This window comes from Castor canadensis, chromosome 4, assembly GCF_047511655.1.
Source record: "Castor canadensis chromosome 4, mCasCan1.hap1v2, whole genome shotgun sequence".
Taxonomy (NCBI): Eukaryota; Metazoa; Chordata; class Mammalia; order Rodentia; family Castoridae; genus Castor; species Castor canadensis.
The window spans coordinates 127,312,312-127,331,764 of NC_133389.1; the positions used below are offsets into that span (position 1 = coordinate 127,312,312).

The window sequence follows — 19,453 nt, forward strand, 5'->3', positions numbered from 1 at the left end:
TGAAACAAAAAGTTGGTTCTTTGAAAAAATAAACAAGATCGACAGACCCCTGGCAAACCTGACTAAAATGAGGAGAGAAAAAACCCAAATTAGTAGAATCAGGAATGCAAAAGGGGAGATAACAACAAACACCATTGAAGTCCAGGAAATCATCAGAGACTACTTTGAGAACCTATATACAAATAAATTTGAAAATCTTAAAGAAATGGACAGATTTCTAGATACATATGATCATCCAAAACTGAACCAAGAGGATATTAATCACCTGAATAGATCTATAACACAAAATGAAATTGAAGCAGCAATCAAGAGTCTCCTCAAAAAGAAAAGTCCAGGACCTGATGGGTTCTCTGCTGAATTCTATCAGACCTTTAAAGAAGAACTGATACCAACCCTCCTTAAACTGTTCCATGAAGTAGAAAGGGAAGGAAAACTGCCTAACACATTTTATGAAGCCAGTATTACAATTATCCCAAAACGAGGCAAAGACACATCCAAAAAAGAGAACTATAGGCCAATCTCCTTAATGAACATTGATGCAAAAATCCTCAACAAAATAATGGCAAGCCGAATTCAACAACACATCAAAAAGATTATTCACCACGACCAAGTAGGCTTCATCCCAGGGATGCAGGGATGGTTCAACATATGAAAATCAATAAACGTAATAAACCACATTAACAGAAGCAAAGACAAAAACCACTTGATCATCTCAATAGATGCAGAAAGAGCCTTTGATAATATCCAACACCATTTCATGATAAAATCTCTAAGAAAACTAGGAATAGAAGGAAAGTACCTCAACATTATAAAAGCTATATATGACAAACCTACAGCCAGCATTATACTTAACAGAGAAAAACTGAAACCATTCCTTCTAAAATCAGGAACTAGACAAGGATGCCCACTATCTCCACTCCTATTCAACATAGTACTGGAATTCCTAGCCAGAGCAATTAGGCAAGAAGAAGGAATAAAAGGAATACAAATAGGTAAAGAAACTGTCAAAATATCCCTATTTGCCGACAACATGATCCTATACCTTAAAGACCCAAAAAACTCTACTCAGAAGCTCGTAGACACCATCAATAACTACAGCAAGGTAACAGGATATAAAATCAGCATAGAAAAATCACTAATAATGAACAAACTGAAAAAGAATATATGAAAACAATTCCATTTACAATAGCCTCAAAAAAAATCAAATACCTAGGTGTAAACCTAACAAAGGATGTGAATGACCTCTACAAGGAAAACTATAAATTTCTGAAGCGAGATTGAGGAAGACTATAGAAAGTGGAGAGATCTCCCATGCTCATGGATTGGTAGAATCAACATAGTAAAAATGTCTGTACTCCCAAAAGTAATCTACATGTTTAATGCAATTCCTATCAAAATTCCAATGACATTCATTAAAGAGATTGAAAAATTTACCATTAAATTTATATGGAAACACAAGAGGCCATGAATAGCCAAGGCAATACTCAGTCAAAAGAACAGTGCCGGAGGTATCACGATACCCGACTTCAAACTACACTACAAAGCAATAACAATAAAACAGCATGGTACTGGCACAAAAACAGACATGAAGACCAGTGGAACAGAATAGAGGACCCAGATATGAAGCCACACAACTATAACCAACTTGTGTTTGACAAAGGTGCTAAAAATATACAATGGAGAAAAGACAGCCTCTTTAACAAAAACTGCTGGGAAAACTGGTTAGCAGTCTGCAAAAAACTGAAACTAGATCCATGTATATCACCCTATACCAATATTAACTCAAAATGGATCAAGGATCTTAATATCAGACCACAAACTCTAAAGTTGATACAGGAAAGAGTAGGAAATACTCTGGAGTTAGTAGGTATAGGTAAGAACTTTCTCAGTGGAACCCCAGCAGCAACTAAGAGATCACATAGGTAAATGGGACTTCATAAAACTAAAAAGCTTCTGCTGAACAAAAGAAATGGTCTCTAAACTGAAGAGAACACCCACAGAGTGGGAGAAAATATTTGCCAGCTACACATCAGACAAAGGATTGATAACCAGAATACATAGGGAACTTAAAAAACTAAATTCTCCCAAAATTAATGAACCAATAAAGAAATGGGCAAGTGAACTAAACAGAACTTTCTCAAAAGAAGAAATTCAAATGGTCAAAAAACACATGAAAAAATGCTCACCACCTCTAGCAATAAAGGAAATGCAAACTAAAACCACACTAAGATTCCACCTCACCCCTGTTACAATACCCATCATTAGCAACACCACTAACAATAGGTTTTGGCGAGGATTTGGGAAAAAGGAACCCTCTGACACCGTTGGTGGGAATGTAAACTAGTGCAACCAATCTGGAAAAAAATTTGGAGGCTACTTAAAAAGCTAAACATTGATCTACCATATGATCCAGCAATACCACTCTTGGGGATATACCCAAAAGACTATGACACAGATTACTCCAGAGGCACCTGCACACCCATGATTATTGCAGTACTATTCACAATAGCCAAGTTATGGAAACAGGCAAGATGCCCCACTACTGACGAATGGATCAAGAAAATGTGATATCTATACACAATGGAATTTTATGCAGCCATGAAGAAGAACGAAATGTTATCATTCGCTGGTAAATGGATGGAATTGGAGAACATCATTCTGAGTGAGGTTAGCCTGGCCCAAAAGACCAAAAATCGTATGTTCTCCCTCATATGCGGACATTAGATGAAGGGCAAACACAACAAGGGGATTGAACTTTGATCACATGATAAAAGCGAGTGCACACAAGGGAGATATGAGGATAGGTAAGACACCTAAAAAAATAGACAGCATTTGTTGCCCTCAACGCAGAGAAACTAAAACAGATACCTTAAAAGCAACTGAGGTCAATAGGAAAAGGGGACCAGGAACTAGAGAAAAGGTTAGCTCAAGAAGAATTAACCTAGAAGGTAACACACATGCACAGGAAATCAATGCGAGTCAACTCCCTGTATAGCTATCCTTATCTCAACTAGCAAAAACCCTTGTTCCTTCCTATTATTGCTTATACTCTCTCTTCAATAAAATTAGAGATAAGGGCAAAATAATTTCTGCTGGGTATTGAGGGGGTGGGGGGGAAAGGGAGGAGGTGGGTGGAGGGGGGAGAAATGACCCAAGCATTGTATTCACATATGAATAATAAAAAAAATGATCTGCTGTTTGTACAGAGCTTAATCCTGTACACATTCCTTCTTGTCATTGGTCATGAGTAAACTTGGAAAGCACTGAATAACAACTGTGCCTCTAACAAAACCAAGTTTAATATCTGCTGCCAGCCTCCCTGACTTCAAGCTTGTTTCCATTATTCCAGTAAATTTCTCCTCTTCTCACAAGTCAAGAGGTAAAGGCCACATGCTTGGTTGGTTGCAGACCCTCCAAGAAGAAACATCACTGAAGTATCCCCAGCTGAAATTCCATCCTTACTGTGGTAGATTGATTTCTCCTTCACTATCCATGCCTTTCTGATGTGTTTTTGTAGATTCTCTCTTCTAAGATGGACCTATTTTTATTTTTCATACCCTTCAATATCTGCTGGCTCGTTACTTGCTTAACCGATAAAATGCAGTAGAAGGAAATATGCCAGGTCTGACCTAAATTCTTTTTTATTTTTCTTTTTTTACTATACTGGGTTTGAACACAGGACTTTACACTTGTGAGGCAGGTACTTTACCACTTGAGTCATATCTCCAGCCCTCTGCTGTGGTTATTTTGGACATAGGGTCTCACTTTTTCCCAGACCAGCCTGAACTACAATCCTCCTATTTTAAGCTTCCTGCCATCACTGGGATGACAGGATTAACCCACAATGTCCAGCTATTGGTTGAGATGAGGTATCACTAGCTTTTTGCCTGAGTTAGCCTAGAACCTCTTTCCTGTTAATCTCAACCTCCCAAGTAGCTTTTTGGGTTTGTTTTTTAGGGGAAGTACTGGAGTTTAAAATCTGAGTTCTTAAGAGCCTTGTGTACCTTCCTCTCGTTCTTTTGGGCTGCTGCCTCCACTTTGATAGTAAGTCTGAGGGTAGCCTATTGGAAAATGAGAGTGCAAAGATGAGTAAGTGAAAACAGTAGTAATTTCTATTATTGAATCTTGGCTACTGAATGTTTTTGTTTTGTTTTATTTGTGGTGCTGGAAAATGAACTCAGAGCCTTGTACATGCTAGGCAAGCACCCTACCTCTGAGCTACATCCCTAGCTCTGAGTGATTGCTATCTGGGCTATTTGCTTGCAGGCTGCTGAGCATCAAAGCAGTGCTCATCTGAAAATGTGACCCTGTTGTGTCGGGACACTTCTGACATGATCAACCCAGATGCATACTCAAGTAGATGATTTCCTATGAAATACTTAGAATTCAGACTCTTGCCCATGAAGTTTATGTAACAGTATTAGAACTTTAAAAGAAAATATTGTAAGTAGTTGTTCTATGTATAGGACCAATTCTTATAAGTGGGACCATTAGCACCAAAATGTTTGCATGGCAAAAGGACTTGAGTCCCCACTGGTGAGCCTCCTGTTTGGAAACAGTAGTTATTAGAACTGAGTACAGTTAAGGAGTGCAGTGTTCCTTGAGAATGAAGCAAGAAGTAATGTGATTACATTACAGCATATTTTCCCCAAGGTGGCTAGAAAATGGAATAGCAGTCTCTGGTCTCTGGTGTTTCCCTTGTGGTTTTGCAAATGACTATACCTTTTTCTCTTTCACTGTATTGAACCTCTGTCACCCTGTCATTTTAGGACAGTCATCTATTTGCTCTGGGCCTCAGTTTCCTCATATATAACAGGAGGTTATTAGATGATTTCCTATGTCTTTTATATCCTTGTGAGTTCATGTTAGTTTCAAATACAATTTTTTTAAACTGTTGCTCACTCTGTCAAACATTTATTTCATGCCTATTGTGTGCCAGGCATTCCACTAGTCACTGGAGATATAGCAGTGAATAATGAGACCCGGACTCTGCTCTCACATGAATAAAAATGAAAAGCAACAGTAAGTGCCCCGTCAGTGATATATGGCACCCTGCTGCAGCATGGTTTCCAAAACACTTTCCCAGGCACTCTTGCATCTGACCCTGCCTGCAGTGCTGGGAAATGATTAGGACAACTTTTTATCACCTGTATTTTACAAATGAAGAAATTCAGACCTAAAAATATTAAATTTAGCCAAGGCTGCATGGAACTAGTATTACAACTTTTTTTTTTTCCCAGAATTGGGGAATCTAACCCAGTGCATGCTAGGCAAGCACTCAACCACTGAGTTACATCTCCAGTTCTAGGAATTGTTTTTTTTTTTTTTTTTGGTGTTGGGATTTGAACTCTGGGCCTACACTTAGAGCCACTCCACCAGCCCTTTTTTTTGTGAAGGTTTTTTTTTTTTAGATATGGTCTCATGAACTACTTGCCCGACTGGCTTCGAACCTCGATCCTCCTGATCGCTGCCTCCTGAGTAGCTAGGATTCCACCCACATCTGGTGGAATTGCAAATTTTAATACTGAATTATTTACCAGAAGTTTATTTTATTATGAAACATTCCAAACATACCTTAAAAATAGTATAATAAATCCCCTATACTTTATAACCCAAAAATTAAAATTATCAAGATTTTGGCAATATTTCCTTTATCTCCTCCCCTCACCCCCTATTTTTCCTTTGTAGTATTTTAAGCAAATCCCAAAGATCATGTCATTTCACCCCTTTATATTCAATATAAATTTTTTTCAAGTAAGGGCATTATCCTAAGGTCACCACAGTACCACTTTTGCACCTAATGAATCAATAATAATCACTTTGTCTCATTTAGATATAATTCTTTATGCCCCTTTAGGTAAAATGAAGTTTTGAAATCATTTTGCTATTTACTCACATACTGGCTAACTAGCCAAACATGATATAAATTTGCATCACTCCAACAGTTTATTGATTTCTAGATCATCTCTCCTTTCCCAAAGCATGTTTTTTTTTTTTAAATAGGGAATGCTATCACTTTTTTTTTCTTAATGCTTCAATCCATTTTTGCCGCAATAACAGAATGCCTGAGAGTGGATAATTTATAAAGAAAAGAATTTTTAGTCGTGTGTGATGGTGCACACCAATAATTCCAGCTACTTAGGAGGCAGAAGGAGGATTAGGTTGTAGAACCATCTGGATAAAAGTGCTAAACCCTGTCAAAAACAAACTAAAGTAAAAAGGACTGCAAACATGGCTAAAGAGGTAGAGTGCCTGCCTAGCAAGTTTGAGGCCCTAAGTTCAAGCCCCACTACTGCCAAAAAAAGAAAAAGAAAACCAAAGGATTTTTTAACTCAGGGTCTCAAGCTTCCTAGGCCAATGCTTTACCACTTAGCTATTCTACCAGCCTTTTTTGCATTGGTTATTTTTGAAATAAGGTCTCATTTTATTGCCAGGAAGGCGTGGATTGCAGTCCTCCTATTTGGGCTTCCCTGTGTAGCTAGGATGACAGGTGCATACTACTACACCCAGTCATCTGCTGGGATGGGGTGTAAACATTTTAGCCCTGGCTGACCTCAAACCATGGTCTTTCAACCTCCACTTCCCCACCTCCTGTAGCTAGGATTACAGGCATAAGCTGAAATTTCTCTTCTTTTTCTTTTTTCTTTTTTGGTGGAGTGGGATTTGAACTCAGTGCTTCACACTTGCAAAGCAGGCACTCTACTGCTCAAGCCACCCCTCCATCTGTTTTGCTCTGGTTATTTTGGAGATGGGGGTCTCACAAGCTATTTGCCCAGGCTGACCTCAAACTGTAGTCCTCCCAATCTCATCCTCCCAGGTAGGTAGTAGGATTATTGACCACTAGCACCCATCTCTGCAAGCTTTTTTTAGAGCAGCATCAATTCGTTCACGATTGCTAAACCTTCACGAGCTAATCACATTCTATTAGACCCCACCTTCCAACACTGTTGCACTGGGGACTAAATTCCAACACATGAATTTGGAGGAGACAAAAACACTCAAGCCATATCACTTATTATATAATTTTCAGAAACAGGCATGAAGGGTAAAGCCTTCCTATGCTAGATTTAGGTAGGTGAGTAAATTCTAGTGCAAGAACTATAGCAGAAGGATTGTATGAACTTCTGGAGATGTCCCTAAGTGGGGAAAGGGCTGCGTGTTTTCCTAGCTGACTAGGCAGTAGCTGGACTTAAGCATCTTGACCTAGGAGGCATCAAGAAAGAAGCACTCAGACCTCCACTGGTCATGGAGCCATCACAGCAGTTTAGAAGTAAACTTCTACCTTCTGCTTGTTTGGACACATGTAGCCAAATGAATCATAACTTACACATATCTCTGTACAGTTCATTCCCCATCCCTCAATTATGGTGGAGATAGACACAGAAAAATGGCTTAGCACTGAGCTAATGCCTCTTCTTCTAGCATAACTATTAATAGAAGTTTTTCACAAAACAATGCTTTAAAATGACAAGTTTTCATCCCTTTCCCTTGGGACTGTCTTTGCTACATAATTGACCTATTTTCTGCCTTGCTAACTAATAGTATGACAACTGTTTTGTTCTTAAAAGAAATGTTTTGTTCCTAAACTTTGCCAAAAAGATTTAGAGAAGGCTGGAAGAGGCCTGAACTATTTAGAGTAGCAAAAATTGGACACTGAAACAAGCTGAGTCCCGTGACATGCCTCAGATCTCTGAAAATACATTGCTGATTTCAGAGCTGGTCTGGGTGAGCTACAGTGAGCTGTCACAGTTGATGCAGTCATTATCCAAAGATCACAGTAAATGTACAGAAGTTCAAATATTGTCAACAGTTCTACATTTAAAAGGATTCTTATGTAATTTTACAGCTGGTAAATCAACCCCTGATGACACAGTGAAATAGGACCAGGATATTAAAGCATTTAAACATGGGTTTTTAATTTGTTAACCAAACATTAGGACATTTCCTCAGTCTCTTTATGCACTTTAAAAAAAAAATAAAAAAGGAAAAGGAGAAAGACCTGTGGTTAACAAAGGAAAGCATTAAGGTTTCTTTCTTTCAGATTGATTTTCAATATTCCAAACCTTTGGATCAGGTCACCGAATGAAAGCTAATGATAAAGAATGCACAAATGAGACATTAGATTTTTTTTTCTTTTCAAATAAAAATATGGAACACTTCATAAATCTGCATGTCATCCTTGCACAAGGGCCCTGTTAATCTTCTCTGTATCATTCCAATTTTAGAATGTGTGCTGCTGAAGTAAGCAGAATACTTTTTACCATCAATAACTCTCTATTGAAATAAATGTATCGAATTTTACATTAAAGGGACATGAGCGATCGCATCCTCTATTGCAGTGTTTTGAGCCAATGAGAAACTCCGGTAGCATTCTGGGTTAATGCTGCTCATCTGCTCATGACAAGTTTAAAGACTTATAATATGCTTACTAGATTGTATGTGGAAAGCATGATGTTAATCAAACCACTGCAAACCTTATACTTCCAATAAATTAGTGGAAATAACTCCCAGTAAAAGAATAAGGAATATGTAGAATTCTACGTTATATCTCAGTCTTTGAAGAAAGACTCATTTTCATCTACCAAAGACGGTAAAAAGTAACTTTCTGGTGTTAATTCTCTGCACTCAGGAAGCTGCCTTTAAATGTATGTATATATACTATTGCAGATTGTGTTTTCGAAAAGTGGCTGAAACAGCATCTCACATCCCTTGTTCGTTTTCACAATGTGACCTTATCAGTCCTTCCAGGGAGAGGTAGGTTTATGTCTCTCCCTCTTAAATCTGGGCAAATATTTGTGACGGCCTCCAGTAAGAGGGTACTGGACAATGACGCTATGTAAATTTTAAGGCTAGACCACAAAAATGCCAAGTGTTTCATCTTGCTATCTTCAGATACTCACTGGAGGAACTGCCGTGCCTGCTTTGAGGAAGCCCAAACTAGCCCAGGAAGGGAGACCACAGGTAGGTGGCCCAGCTAACAGCCAGTATCATCTGCTAGATGTGTGAGTAAAGATGTGTCCTGCAGTTCCAGCCCCTACTTCTTGAGTCCCTACCTGTCCCAGTCTGAGAGTTCAGATGTCACAAAGACAAATAGTCCTATTGTATCCTATCTGAATCCCTGACCCACAAAATCTGTGAGCATAATAAAATGGTTGTTTTATGCCACTAAGTTTTATTACTCAGCAATACTATCTGGAACATAATGTTACCTAAAGTCATATTAATGATAATATTTTCAATTTCTATAGAATTCCTCTGGATAGAACCATATAACCAAATTTTGAGAAGTCCTCAAATGTGAAATAAGAATAGGGTTGGGGGTATTGCTCAGTAATAGAGCACTTGCTTAGCATGGCTGAGCAAGTTCTATCCCCAGCACTTCCAGAAAAAAAGAAGAAAGAGGAAGAGGAGGAGGAGAAGGAATATTTTGCGTATTATCAAGACAGGGCTGGGAGCATGGCTCAAGTGGTAAAGTGCCTGCCTTGCAAGCCAGAAACCCTGAGTTCAAACTCTAGTACCACAAAAAAAAAAAAAAAAAAAAAAAAGTCCAAGTCATGGAAAAGTTGCCATTCATACAAAATTACTTGCCTTTTTATTGGCTAGAACACTCAGTGCCTTGTGCTTGCTAGGCAGGTACTCTAACGCTTGAGCCACACCTCAAATTCAGTAGTCTCGCTCTTGAGTTCTAGACCCTTGACTCCCAAAGTAGCTGATCTTTTCTACATGGATATCCCATCATCATCTCAAATTTACTTGGTCTCAAACTAAACCCATGATCGTCTTTGTATCACTAAATCTTCTGAGAAAATAATAAATCAAATAATGCAAAATGTTAAAAATCTGGTGAATCTGGTAAAGCATAAATCAAAGTGTTTCTTTTATGGTTCTTGCAACTTTTCTGTAAATTTGAAATTATTTCAATATAAAAAGCATATTAAAAATTAGAGGGTGCTGATGGTTCACACCTGTAATCCTAGCTACTCAGGAGACAGACAGCAGGATGATCGAGGCTCGAAACCAGCCTAGGCAAATAGTACGAGAGACCCTATCTTAAAAAAAGCCACCACAAAAAACAGGGCTGGTAGAGAGGCTCAAGGTATAGACTCTGAGTTCAAGCCCCAGTACTAAAAAAAAGAAAGAATAAAGACTGAAAATAAGAACTGAGTCTACCCCATACTTCTCTAATTCTGGTAGCAAATGTCTATTGTTATTGGTACTGAAAGAGTTCAAAGTAATCCTTTTTTTTTGTCTTTCTTTTCCTTCCTTCCTTCCCTCCTTCCTTCTTTCCTTCTTTCTTTCCTTCCTCTTCTTTCTTTCTCTTCCCAATATCCAGTCTCCTTCTTTGCCCCACAGTGCCAGTGCCAAAATTTTCCTTTGGAGAACCATTTTGTTCCAGTTTGGGTAAAGATAGGATTCAATACATTCCCTGACTCTGAGGATGGAAATGTAACACAGATGATCAATAAAGGAACAGGAGATTCCTTTAATTACTCAAGTAGTTAAGAAAAAGTCCTAACTGCTGTCTTCCTTCTCTCTCTCTCTCTCTCTCTCTCTCTCTCTCTCTCTCTCTCTCTCTCCTTTATGACTTAGAGAGGAATGTGCCTGTGTTTACAAATACATATTGTTCTGGGTGATTTTACTATAGAAAAATTATCTTTTCTATAAATAGAATTTATATTCTCTTTTTCATTTTTTACCCTGGATCAAAAATGTAATTCCTCAAGTTAAAATATTGTTCTTAGGATAACCTAAAATAATATCCTAAGGACTGCAACCTGCATCCTTTCAAACTTTATTGAGTCATTATATTGCAGAGAATGAATTCCTCCCCTTCTGCAGAGTGATTAAATAAGTAATCCCCAGGGAACCCATTAAAGGAGAGGCATATTACTAAAAGGAGTAGAACCATCCAAAACCTTTTGATTTTCTCACACTGTAACTCCAGGTCTTGAAACTAACCTTCCTTTTATTAAGAAAAAGAATTTAGATATTTTAAATTTTATTTAAAACAGTGTCAAGGACTGGTGGAGTGGCTCAAGTGGCACAGCATCTGTCTAGCAAGCGTGAGGCCCTGAGTTCAAACCCTAGTACCATCAGAAATAAAAAAGAGAGAGAGAGAGAGACACAGAGAGAGAGAGAGAAATAAAATCAGTGTGTGTGTGTGAAAAGGGAACCTAGAGCTACCTGTGCTAGGGGCATGAGTGTGAGAGGGATTTTGTTTCAATGCAAGTGAATATTTTAACAATGCTCAGTCTAGTTGCTCCAAGAAATCCCAACATATACATTTTTTTCCTTGAAGATTCTTTTCTACTTCACCTTCTTGAAGTACCAACACATGGCTTATGAAATCTACAAAATTAAATATAATATGTATCACACTTTCTTTCTTATTTTATTTCTTTATCACAACTTCTTTCTTCTCACTATCATCATTGCCCTCCTTGGCAATGGCACACCTATGAGGTATTTCCAGAAGGATTCCATAGTAGACTATGGCTCTTCTACTCTTGCTAAGTCCCTGGGGACTGATCTAATGCTCTTTAACCATCCCCCCTCTTTTTTTCTTTTTGTGCCCTTTCTTTTTAATAAATGAAGCCTTTAGATTTGTTTTAGTTTTTCTTCTCACCCAGAAGCTCCACTGGCAGGTTGAGGCCCTTGTATGGGTATCTAGTGATCAACGCTGAATCCCATCCTTACTGGTATTTGCTCCTTGGAGGTGAAAAAATAAATGTTTTATAAAGCTCAAATTGGCCTTATCAAACAACACATCTGCTAGATCAGTGAATGACTGGTGACAGCAGGAGACAGCAGTGCTGGCCTCTCCAATAGAAGTCACTGCAGTTAATGGAAGCTATTATGGGAAAATTCTGGCAAGAAGTTTTCTTTTTCTTTTTTTCCTCTCCAGACAGCTAAAAAAATGTTTTAAAGAAAAAAATGTATTCAGTTGCTAGGGTAACTGTGGTTTCAAAACTACCATAACAAAAGCCAGATATCACATATCAAACTACCAAATTGTTAATTTGACTGGTATTTTAAAATAACTACTTGAAAGAGATGTTTTCTCCATATCTAGCTTTAGAGAACAGATGAACATGGATAACAAGAAGAAAATAAAGAAGGGAGAAAAAGGAATCTGGTAGATTTGTTTAAGAAATGTTTTTGCCCTACTAAATATTTGTTGGAAATAAATATCTCCTCATGCTACAGATATTTTTGCATGCAGGAATCACTTGATCATATTCAAACACTAAGAAACAGTGGGTTATCCTATTTTCCATTTCTTTTTCCAAATTTCAAACCCTGCCTCAGTTTTAGTGACTAGTTTTCTGTGGGTATTGAGATCTTCTATGCATGATTATGTTTTCCTATATCTTGCTTTTCATCAGTTGATTTAAAGGAAGTATAATAACCTATTAAATGCTTGGACTCTGAAGTCTGACATAGCTAGGACTGAATTCATTTTCTATTCATTACTGAGTTCCTTTAACCTCTCTGTCTTCATTTCTTCATGTTAAAAAAGGAAATCAGCACCAGTGACTGACTTATAGCAAAAATAAACTGCAAGGAAAGAAAAAGAGAGAAAGATTCACTGGAAGAAGGAGGAGGAGGAGGAGGAGGAAGAGGAGGAGGAGTGGCACCTATAGATTAAATGTAAATGTGATGTGTGGATACTTACATATAATAAGAAATCGCAAAATGTCATTTATGAGAAACCTGGAGAGGCTTTAACATCATTTAGATATTTGATAGTATTAGGAGATTATTTCAAGTGTGTCTATGATTATAACATTGTGTTGGGGGGTGTTACAGATATCTTTGACATTTTGATACATATTGGAATATGTACAAAGAAAATATGATGCCTGAAATGTGCTTCAAAATGAGGCAAGAGGAAATGGCAGCAGAGATGAAAACAGCTTGGCCATGAAGTGACAATTGTTAAAGCTGAGTGATAGAAAGAGTGAGGTTCCCTAAAGTATTCTCTCTACTTTTAAGTATATATAGGCAACATTTTCTATAGTAAAAGTTTAAAAAGAGAGATATCAGTAATATTCACTTGATAAGATTATTGTGTGGATTAAATGAAATGCTATATGTAAAGCACTTAGAATAATGCCTGGGAAATAATAATTGCTCAATAAATGTTAGTTGCTAATATTGGAGGCCTCCTTTTTTCTCTCCTCCAAGTGCAGAATTATGGAAGCCAGACCATGAAATATGTTGCTGACTGCAGCAGCAAGCCACTCCTTTCCACCAGGTACTGGGTCTGGTGCCTCTTCTCCCCCCCCAAACCCCCACACTGCAATTCTGTTTTGGAGTTGCTGTGAGTGCTGCTTTAGCTTCACAGTGTTTCACTAGGAAAGGTATTTCAGTGGAAAGTGGAAGGCAAGAACTTTTTTAGCTCAGCTATGGATAAATATTGAGCACATTGCTAGGAATTTCTCTACAGTTTCATTTCATAACAATCCTTCAAGATCAAAATTATTAGCTTCATTTTAGGGAGGAGAAAACTGGCTTGTTTTGAGGTCTGCTCAGATCAAAGCATTAAGTGAGGGGCCTTTCTTCACTCCCAGCTCCTGAGCTCTCCAAAGGGCTTGTGCCCACCAGGAGCCCTGGTTACCGGCCCTCTAGCCTTTCTTTTCCTTGTCCTAGCTGAAAAACAACCACAATCCAGAAAAAGGTTAAGTTGACATTCCCACTCAAGAGTCTGCAACCATATTCATCTGTCCTGTGACAGTGCTGGTGTGTGGCAAGGCAGTGAAACATCTGCATAGATGATAAGGAAAGTCACGGCTTGGGAATAGCTTGGGCCAGCAGAAGGGAAGTTCAGAAAAGGATCATAAAAAGAAAAAGGCTTTGGGGATTGCAATGACATTTGTGTTTAATTTCCCTCTTGTTCCAAATACTATTCAACTTTTTAAAGAAAAAAAAAAAGAAAAGAAAAACAGGGAAGAGAGGTACCTTATACAAGAATTGTTCAATTCCAAAAATTAAAAACAGCCAGCTGCTGTCCAATTCTGTGGGCCTTAAACTCCAGCTGCAATTTAGCTTAGTAGTTGCCCTGACACCCTAAATTTGCAAATGATGAGTTGACTTTAGAATCCTGCATATACAAAGCGAGGCAATTCCTTGCAAGATGGGTGTCCGGTTGCCACCGAAGCTATTGGTTGTTTATATCGAACCCTCCCGGGAATGGAGCTAAGAGAGAGGCGCGAGAGGAAACAAATTCCAGGAGACCGAGTTGCCTAAGGAGAAGTGTTAGTGCTTCAAACTTGAGGGCCAGTCTCTAGAGTCCCACTGCACGGCGTCGGGAGGGATGGGATTATTTCCTAAATCGCCTGGAAGATTCCCAGCTAACCCTTTCCCCGCCGAGGCCCAGAGGCCCTCATCCAAGGCCACTCCGGGAGTGGATCGGCTGTAAGTAGCCGACATCAGCTCCAGCAGTAGCGCACCGCCAACCCCTGCTCGCACCCCTGATCTTCCAGCCTGTGCTGCGCGAAGGTCCTGTTAATTAGGAAACAATGGCTGTTGAAGAAGAAGCGCAAATAACCCGCGCTCTGCGCACCCAAGCGTAGCATTCTTGAGAGTCACTCGCTTCAACCCCAGGGCAAGGAGAGCCCCGCCTCGAGCAGCGCTGGAGCCCGTGTGCGGGGACCGGGACTTCCGAGCGTGGGGCAACCCGCCTCCGGGACCCCGCCCCCAGCCTTCCCGCGTGGCGGGGACCCGCTGAGCGCGGAACTCCCCTCGTCGCGGGGGCAGATTTGGGGGGAGGGGTCCAGAAACCATAGGGAGGGGGTTCTGAGCTCTGAATTCTGTTGCTCAGAAGTCGAAGACTGTCCCCAGCCCTGTCTCAGGGCCCAACACCCACGGCGCGCCCCGCCCAGGGTACCCAGGGCGCGGGGTGTCACTACCACGAAGCCTTCTTCTTGCCCTGAAGGAGCCGGCCCTCAACCCCTTGGAGGATGGTGATCCCTCCTGTTCCCTCCTCCTGCTCGCCCCGGGTGGAAGAAAAGATGTGAAATTAGGCTGGAGCGAACATTCCGCGTGGTCTATAATTACGCACACACTGAAATCTTCACTGTTGACTTAAGTTACTTGGCGCTGCGAGGACTGGGGCCCTGCATATTGATTAAACGCAGCCTCTATTTACCTAAACAATAAATGTACAGATTAGCAACGTTCATTTGATCACAATAATGGGCTTGACAATTAAGGGGCAATGCATCCCAGATGTAACGGAGTCTATGGAAGGCGTGCAGGCGGGCGGTGGACTTTTGCAGAGGGGTGCGGGCGGGGTGGGGGTGGGGGTGGGGGGAAACTGCAGTGGTGGAGACACCCTGCACTGTGCAGAGCAGGAAGCCAGTGGCGAGGCACCGCAGGAGGCGGAGGGGAGGCCCAGCCGCTTCCGGGCCACTGGACTCTGGGCCCAAGAGGATCGCAGCTGGTTTTGAGAGACCTGAGCACCCCCACTCCCAGGGAGGCATCTGGAGCTCTGAGCCCGCCTCCCCGTGGCGATGTCACCTGCCTCAAGGCAGTCTTGCTTGCTGATGCCTGGTTGGAAAGGAGGATGGACGCCGCTGGCATGTGCCGTGGTAAGTGTGTCTGTGTTATCAGTGTACCTTCTGCCTGTGATAGCGGATAAGGGGGCGAGGGGAAGGCACACATGTCTAAAGGCGTGGAGTCTCCCTCTGCCCCTGTGTACGCTCGCCATTCCATACTTCAAGGAGTGATTGTGTGTGGAGGCCATCCATATGGACTCTGGAAGGGCACGGTGTGACACAGGAGGCCACCCCGCCAGGGTTGGGCTCTAGAGTGGCTGAAATCAAGAAAATGTGGACGTGTCGGCCCAGGGCAGTCCTTTCCTGAGGGATGTCACAGTGGTGCCTGGGTCCTGAGGGGACCACTGATTGTAGGGCCCTGAGAAGAGATCCTAGGCAGGAGGGAACTGAAAGGAACTTACTTGGAGAAGAACTCAGCAGAGGGGAGTCTGGGGTAATAAGGACAGATAAGAGCAGTTGGGTGCAAAAGACACATGATGCTTTCTCTGCTCTTTCCCTCTTCTTTCTGTGCCCCACCATCAGTCCGGAATGCGTCCTATTCCACATTAGAAACAAACAAAAGGATTTATCCCAGACACTCATGAACAAGCCAGGACGAAGCTCTTTCCCGCCAAACCAAGGCCGGGAGATAAACATCGCCTGCCCAAGCCCCCCACGGCGCGGGAGCCCGGGCGAAGACTGGGGTGGTAAGAGGATCTGGGGGGATCGGAAAGAGGGAGGCCGGGAGAGACCAAGAGAGAAGGTTGTAAGAGAAAAAGGAGGAGGAAGAGGAGGGACCGGCAGGGGCGGAGTTGGACAGGGGGTTCCGTTGCAATCGCCCCTCCCGGTCCACCGTCTTTCCAGCCCCTGCCCCCTCCCCCATTGCAGAGCTGAAGGCCGACCGAGGGAGGAGGAGGTTAGACAAAGGGAATCCTCCTCTGGGACGGGTGAAGTGCGTCTGTCCTCTCCTTGCAGGCTCTGGAAAAAAAAAAAAAACCCAGGAATTTCCTTGTTCGTGAGAAGACCGACGAGCGCCTGCAGCCCAGGAGACAACTACAAACACACTTTGGGCCGGGAAGGGGAGGGCAGCTTTGATCGCTTCAGCCCTGTTGTAATTTTGTCTTCGCCAGCTAGATTAGCTAGCTGGAAGAGTCAGCCCTAGCGAGGAGTTCCGTTCCGCAGAGTCCCCTCCTTCCTCCCCTCTCCCGCCCCCCGCGTCATCTCTCTCCCGGAGCCTTGCTCGCAGCTCCTCCCCAAGTCTCGCCTGAAACTTCAAGGGCTAATGGTTCTGTGTTCCCGCAGTAATTAGGAGGCCGCACAGCTCTCCAACACGCGGTTAAACAAATATGTAAGTCATCCTCCCGGTCTCGGGGGGGGGGAGAAGCCCGAGGAAGGGAGGCAGCTGGGGTCTCTGCCACTGGTGCCCTCCCCTGGGCGAGTGGTGTCTCTCTGTGACCCTCGGCTGCTCCGCAGGGTCTTGGTCCTCTGCAGCTCTTCCTTAGAAAGAAGAAAGAGCGGGGAAGAATATGCATCTCGCCACCCACCGGATAAGTCCGTCCGGGAACCCGTGTCTTTGCCTGGAAACTTTTCAGAATAAATCACTGTGGTGGTTCTAAGCTGTGATGAACAGGGACGGGGTCCTCCTCTTCTTCAAGCAGTGCGGCGAATATAAAGGAGAGGGAGACTCCTCCCCCACCTCTTTCTTTCTTCCCCATATAAATCAGCCCTATAAATCATTCGCATTGTTTAAGGTACATTGATCAATCTAATGGCTTGTAATAGGTTCCTAATTGCCACTTGCAGAAGCCTGCAGGCTCACATTTGAACAGGGAAGGTTCTCAATGCCAGCCAAGACCACCTTAAGCTCAAGACTGGGCCCTTACAGAACCCAGGAAGAACACCAGGGTGGCCCAGTCACACTAGTTCCAGTGCCTGGGGGGAAGGAGGAAAAAGGAGCGTTCCTGGGAATATTTGCTATTCCTTTTTTTTTCTTTTTCCAAAGTTCACTTCCAAACCAGTACTTCATTGATGAGCAAAGCTCATGCCACAATTTATTGATTTTTGTAGATTGAAGGTCATTTTGTTAATATCAGACAAGAAAAGAACCCTTCCCTACTTGCACGCTTTGTGTTTGTATTTACAGTAAAAATCTTCCTTAGTCACAAACCAGTATGCTCTTAATCTTAACTTTTTCCTTACTCATTTCAAACAGTAGCAGTAGGAAGTAATATGGGGAAGGGATGTGTCAAAGGGAAGAAAGGAAAAACCGAGCTTTCTTCAGGAGAATCCTGGAGTTTTGTCTGAAAGCTTGCTTATGATCTTGCAGTTGTAGTGCCTTCTTTTTCCAAACCCTGGATGGAGAAGGAAGGAGTCGGAAGTTGGAGGCCTCCTCAAAAGCTGCCTATGGATAGGTAGGACTGAAGAAAATGGTACCCTGGCTGGGAGAAGATGACTCATGACCAGAATCCTCTGGCCACTGGATTTTCTTGATATCAGTTCAAGATTTATGTGAAAAAGTCCTTTAATGTCTCCAAAGTGGGTTCTATTAGAGTTGGCTGAGACAACAATGAACATCATTTTGGAGGAGATGCTCCTATAAAGAAGAAAGCCAGCACTGACTGCCATTTTGCTTAGGTCTAGGGCCCTTCCCTGGTGGCTAGTGAAGGAGGGAGGAAGAAAGTACAACTCCAAGCCAAATAGGCCCCCCATAGTTCCCTAGCAATGCAGTAAGCAAATCTATGATGCTTGTTGAATAATCTTCCAATAATTGCAGTCATTAAAATCATCACACAGTCTACAGTCACCTTCCTTCCTTTGACACACCAGTCTTTGCTTTAATTGTTCATGCATTTTTGGCTCAGATAAACAGATGAAGGCAAGCTTAAAATATATGGCCCAGATACATCTAGCAGCAGAAAATTAGTTGTGTAGCAAACGTTTGGACTGTACTTAATAGACTAGGGATTTTCAATTTCTCCAACAGACCTTACAGAGGCAAGAAAGAGTTGCATCTCCTACCACCTCTAAATAGTAGTAATACCTCTGAGATGGGGGAGGGGAGATGAACGTCCCATTGGCCTATTGATTCTTCCTGGCTTTTTTATTTGCCAGGGTTGGGCTAAAATGAAGGAGAGCGTTATAGAACAAATATTAAATGAAAGCTCAACAGAAATTGTGGGAGAGTTCCTCAATTTTCAATTAATTTTCTTGATCCACTTGATCTCAATGCTCGTGCTTTTAAAGATATAAATATATGTTAACTGTAAAAGATTCCCTTCTAATCAAAGGCTACATTTCATTTTTCACTCACACTGACAAACTCCAACTGCGGAAAGGTTTCACCACACTCAACAGGCGCTTAGGGCTGCACTGGGCTTCCTTCCTCACGGCAGACGACAACGGTACACAGCAGCTTTTAAAATATTGTTAAAATTCAAGTTATTAATGTATCTCCCCAACTCCCACTCGGTGCTGACCTGATAATCACTGCTCTAGTGTAGATCATGCAAATGAAAAGCATAATTAATTGCGCAAATGATTCAAAAAGGGAGCTCTGTGGCTTACCAAATAAATAAATAAAGGCAGGTGGGAGGACAGGTCAGATAAATGCTTTTTAAGAACTCCTCTCCCTCTTACTCCCGCCCCTGCCCGGAATTCTGGTTCTGGTGGACCAGGCTTCCGCAGCAGCCAGACCCATCAATTCGAGAACCTTCGGTTACTCCTTTCCCAAAGCCTCCCCTCCCGCTCTTATCCTCCAGTCTCCCCAACTCCGCCTCATCCCACCCCAAGACTGTGCATTCTCTCCTAAACTGCCTAGTCAAAGCTGCCAGGAGACAGCAGCCACCTAATATTTACGCAGCTACCATATCAAGGAGTTCAGAAAATAACTAGTCTTCCGGGTCGCCACCCTGCCT

The 19,453-nt window shown here is 41.8% G+C and overlaps 1 long non-coding RNA gene and 1 other non-coding gene across 2 annotated transcripts; one reads left to right on the top strand and one right to left on the bottom strand.

The window, feature by feature from the left end:
• Positions 1–8,142: 8,142 nt before the first annotated feature.
• LOC141422807 (U6 spliceosomal RNA) lies at positions 8,143–8,249 on the bottom strand. Its single transcript, XR_012447530.1, has one exon. It is a non-coding gene; the product is annotated as a U6 spliceosomal RNA (small nuclear RNA).
• Positions 8,250–15,375: 7,126 nt separating this feature from the next.
• Positions 15,376–18,491, top strand: LOC141422382 (uncharacterized). The gene is made up of 4 exons (XR_012446927.1): positions 15,376–15,593; positions 16,083–16,246; positions 16,515–16,887; positions 17,013–18,491. It is a non-coding gene; the product is annotated as an uncharacterized lncRNA (long non-coding RNA).
• The last annotated feature ends 962 nt before the right edge of the window (positions 18,492–19,453 follow it).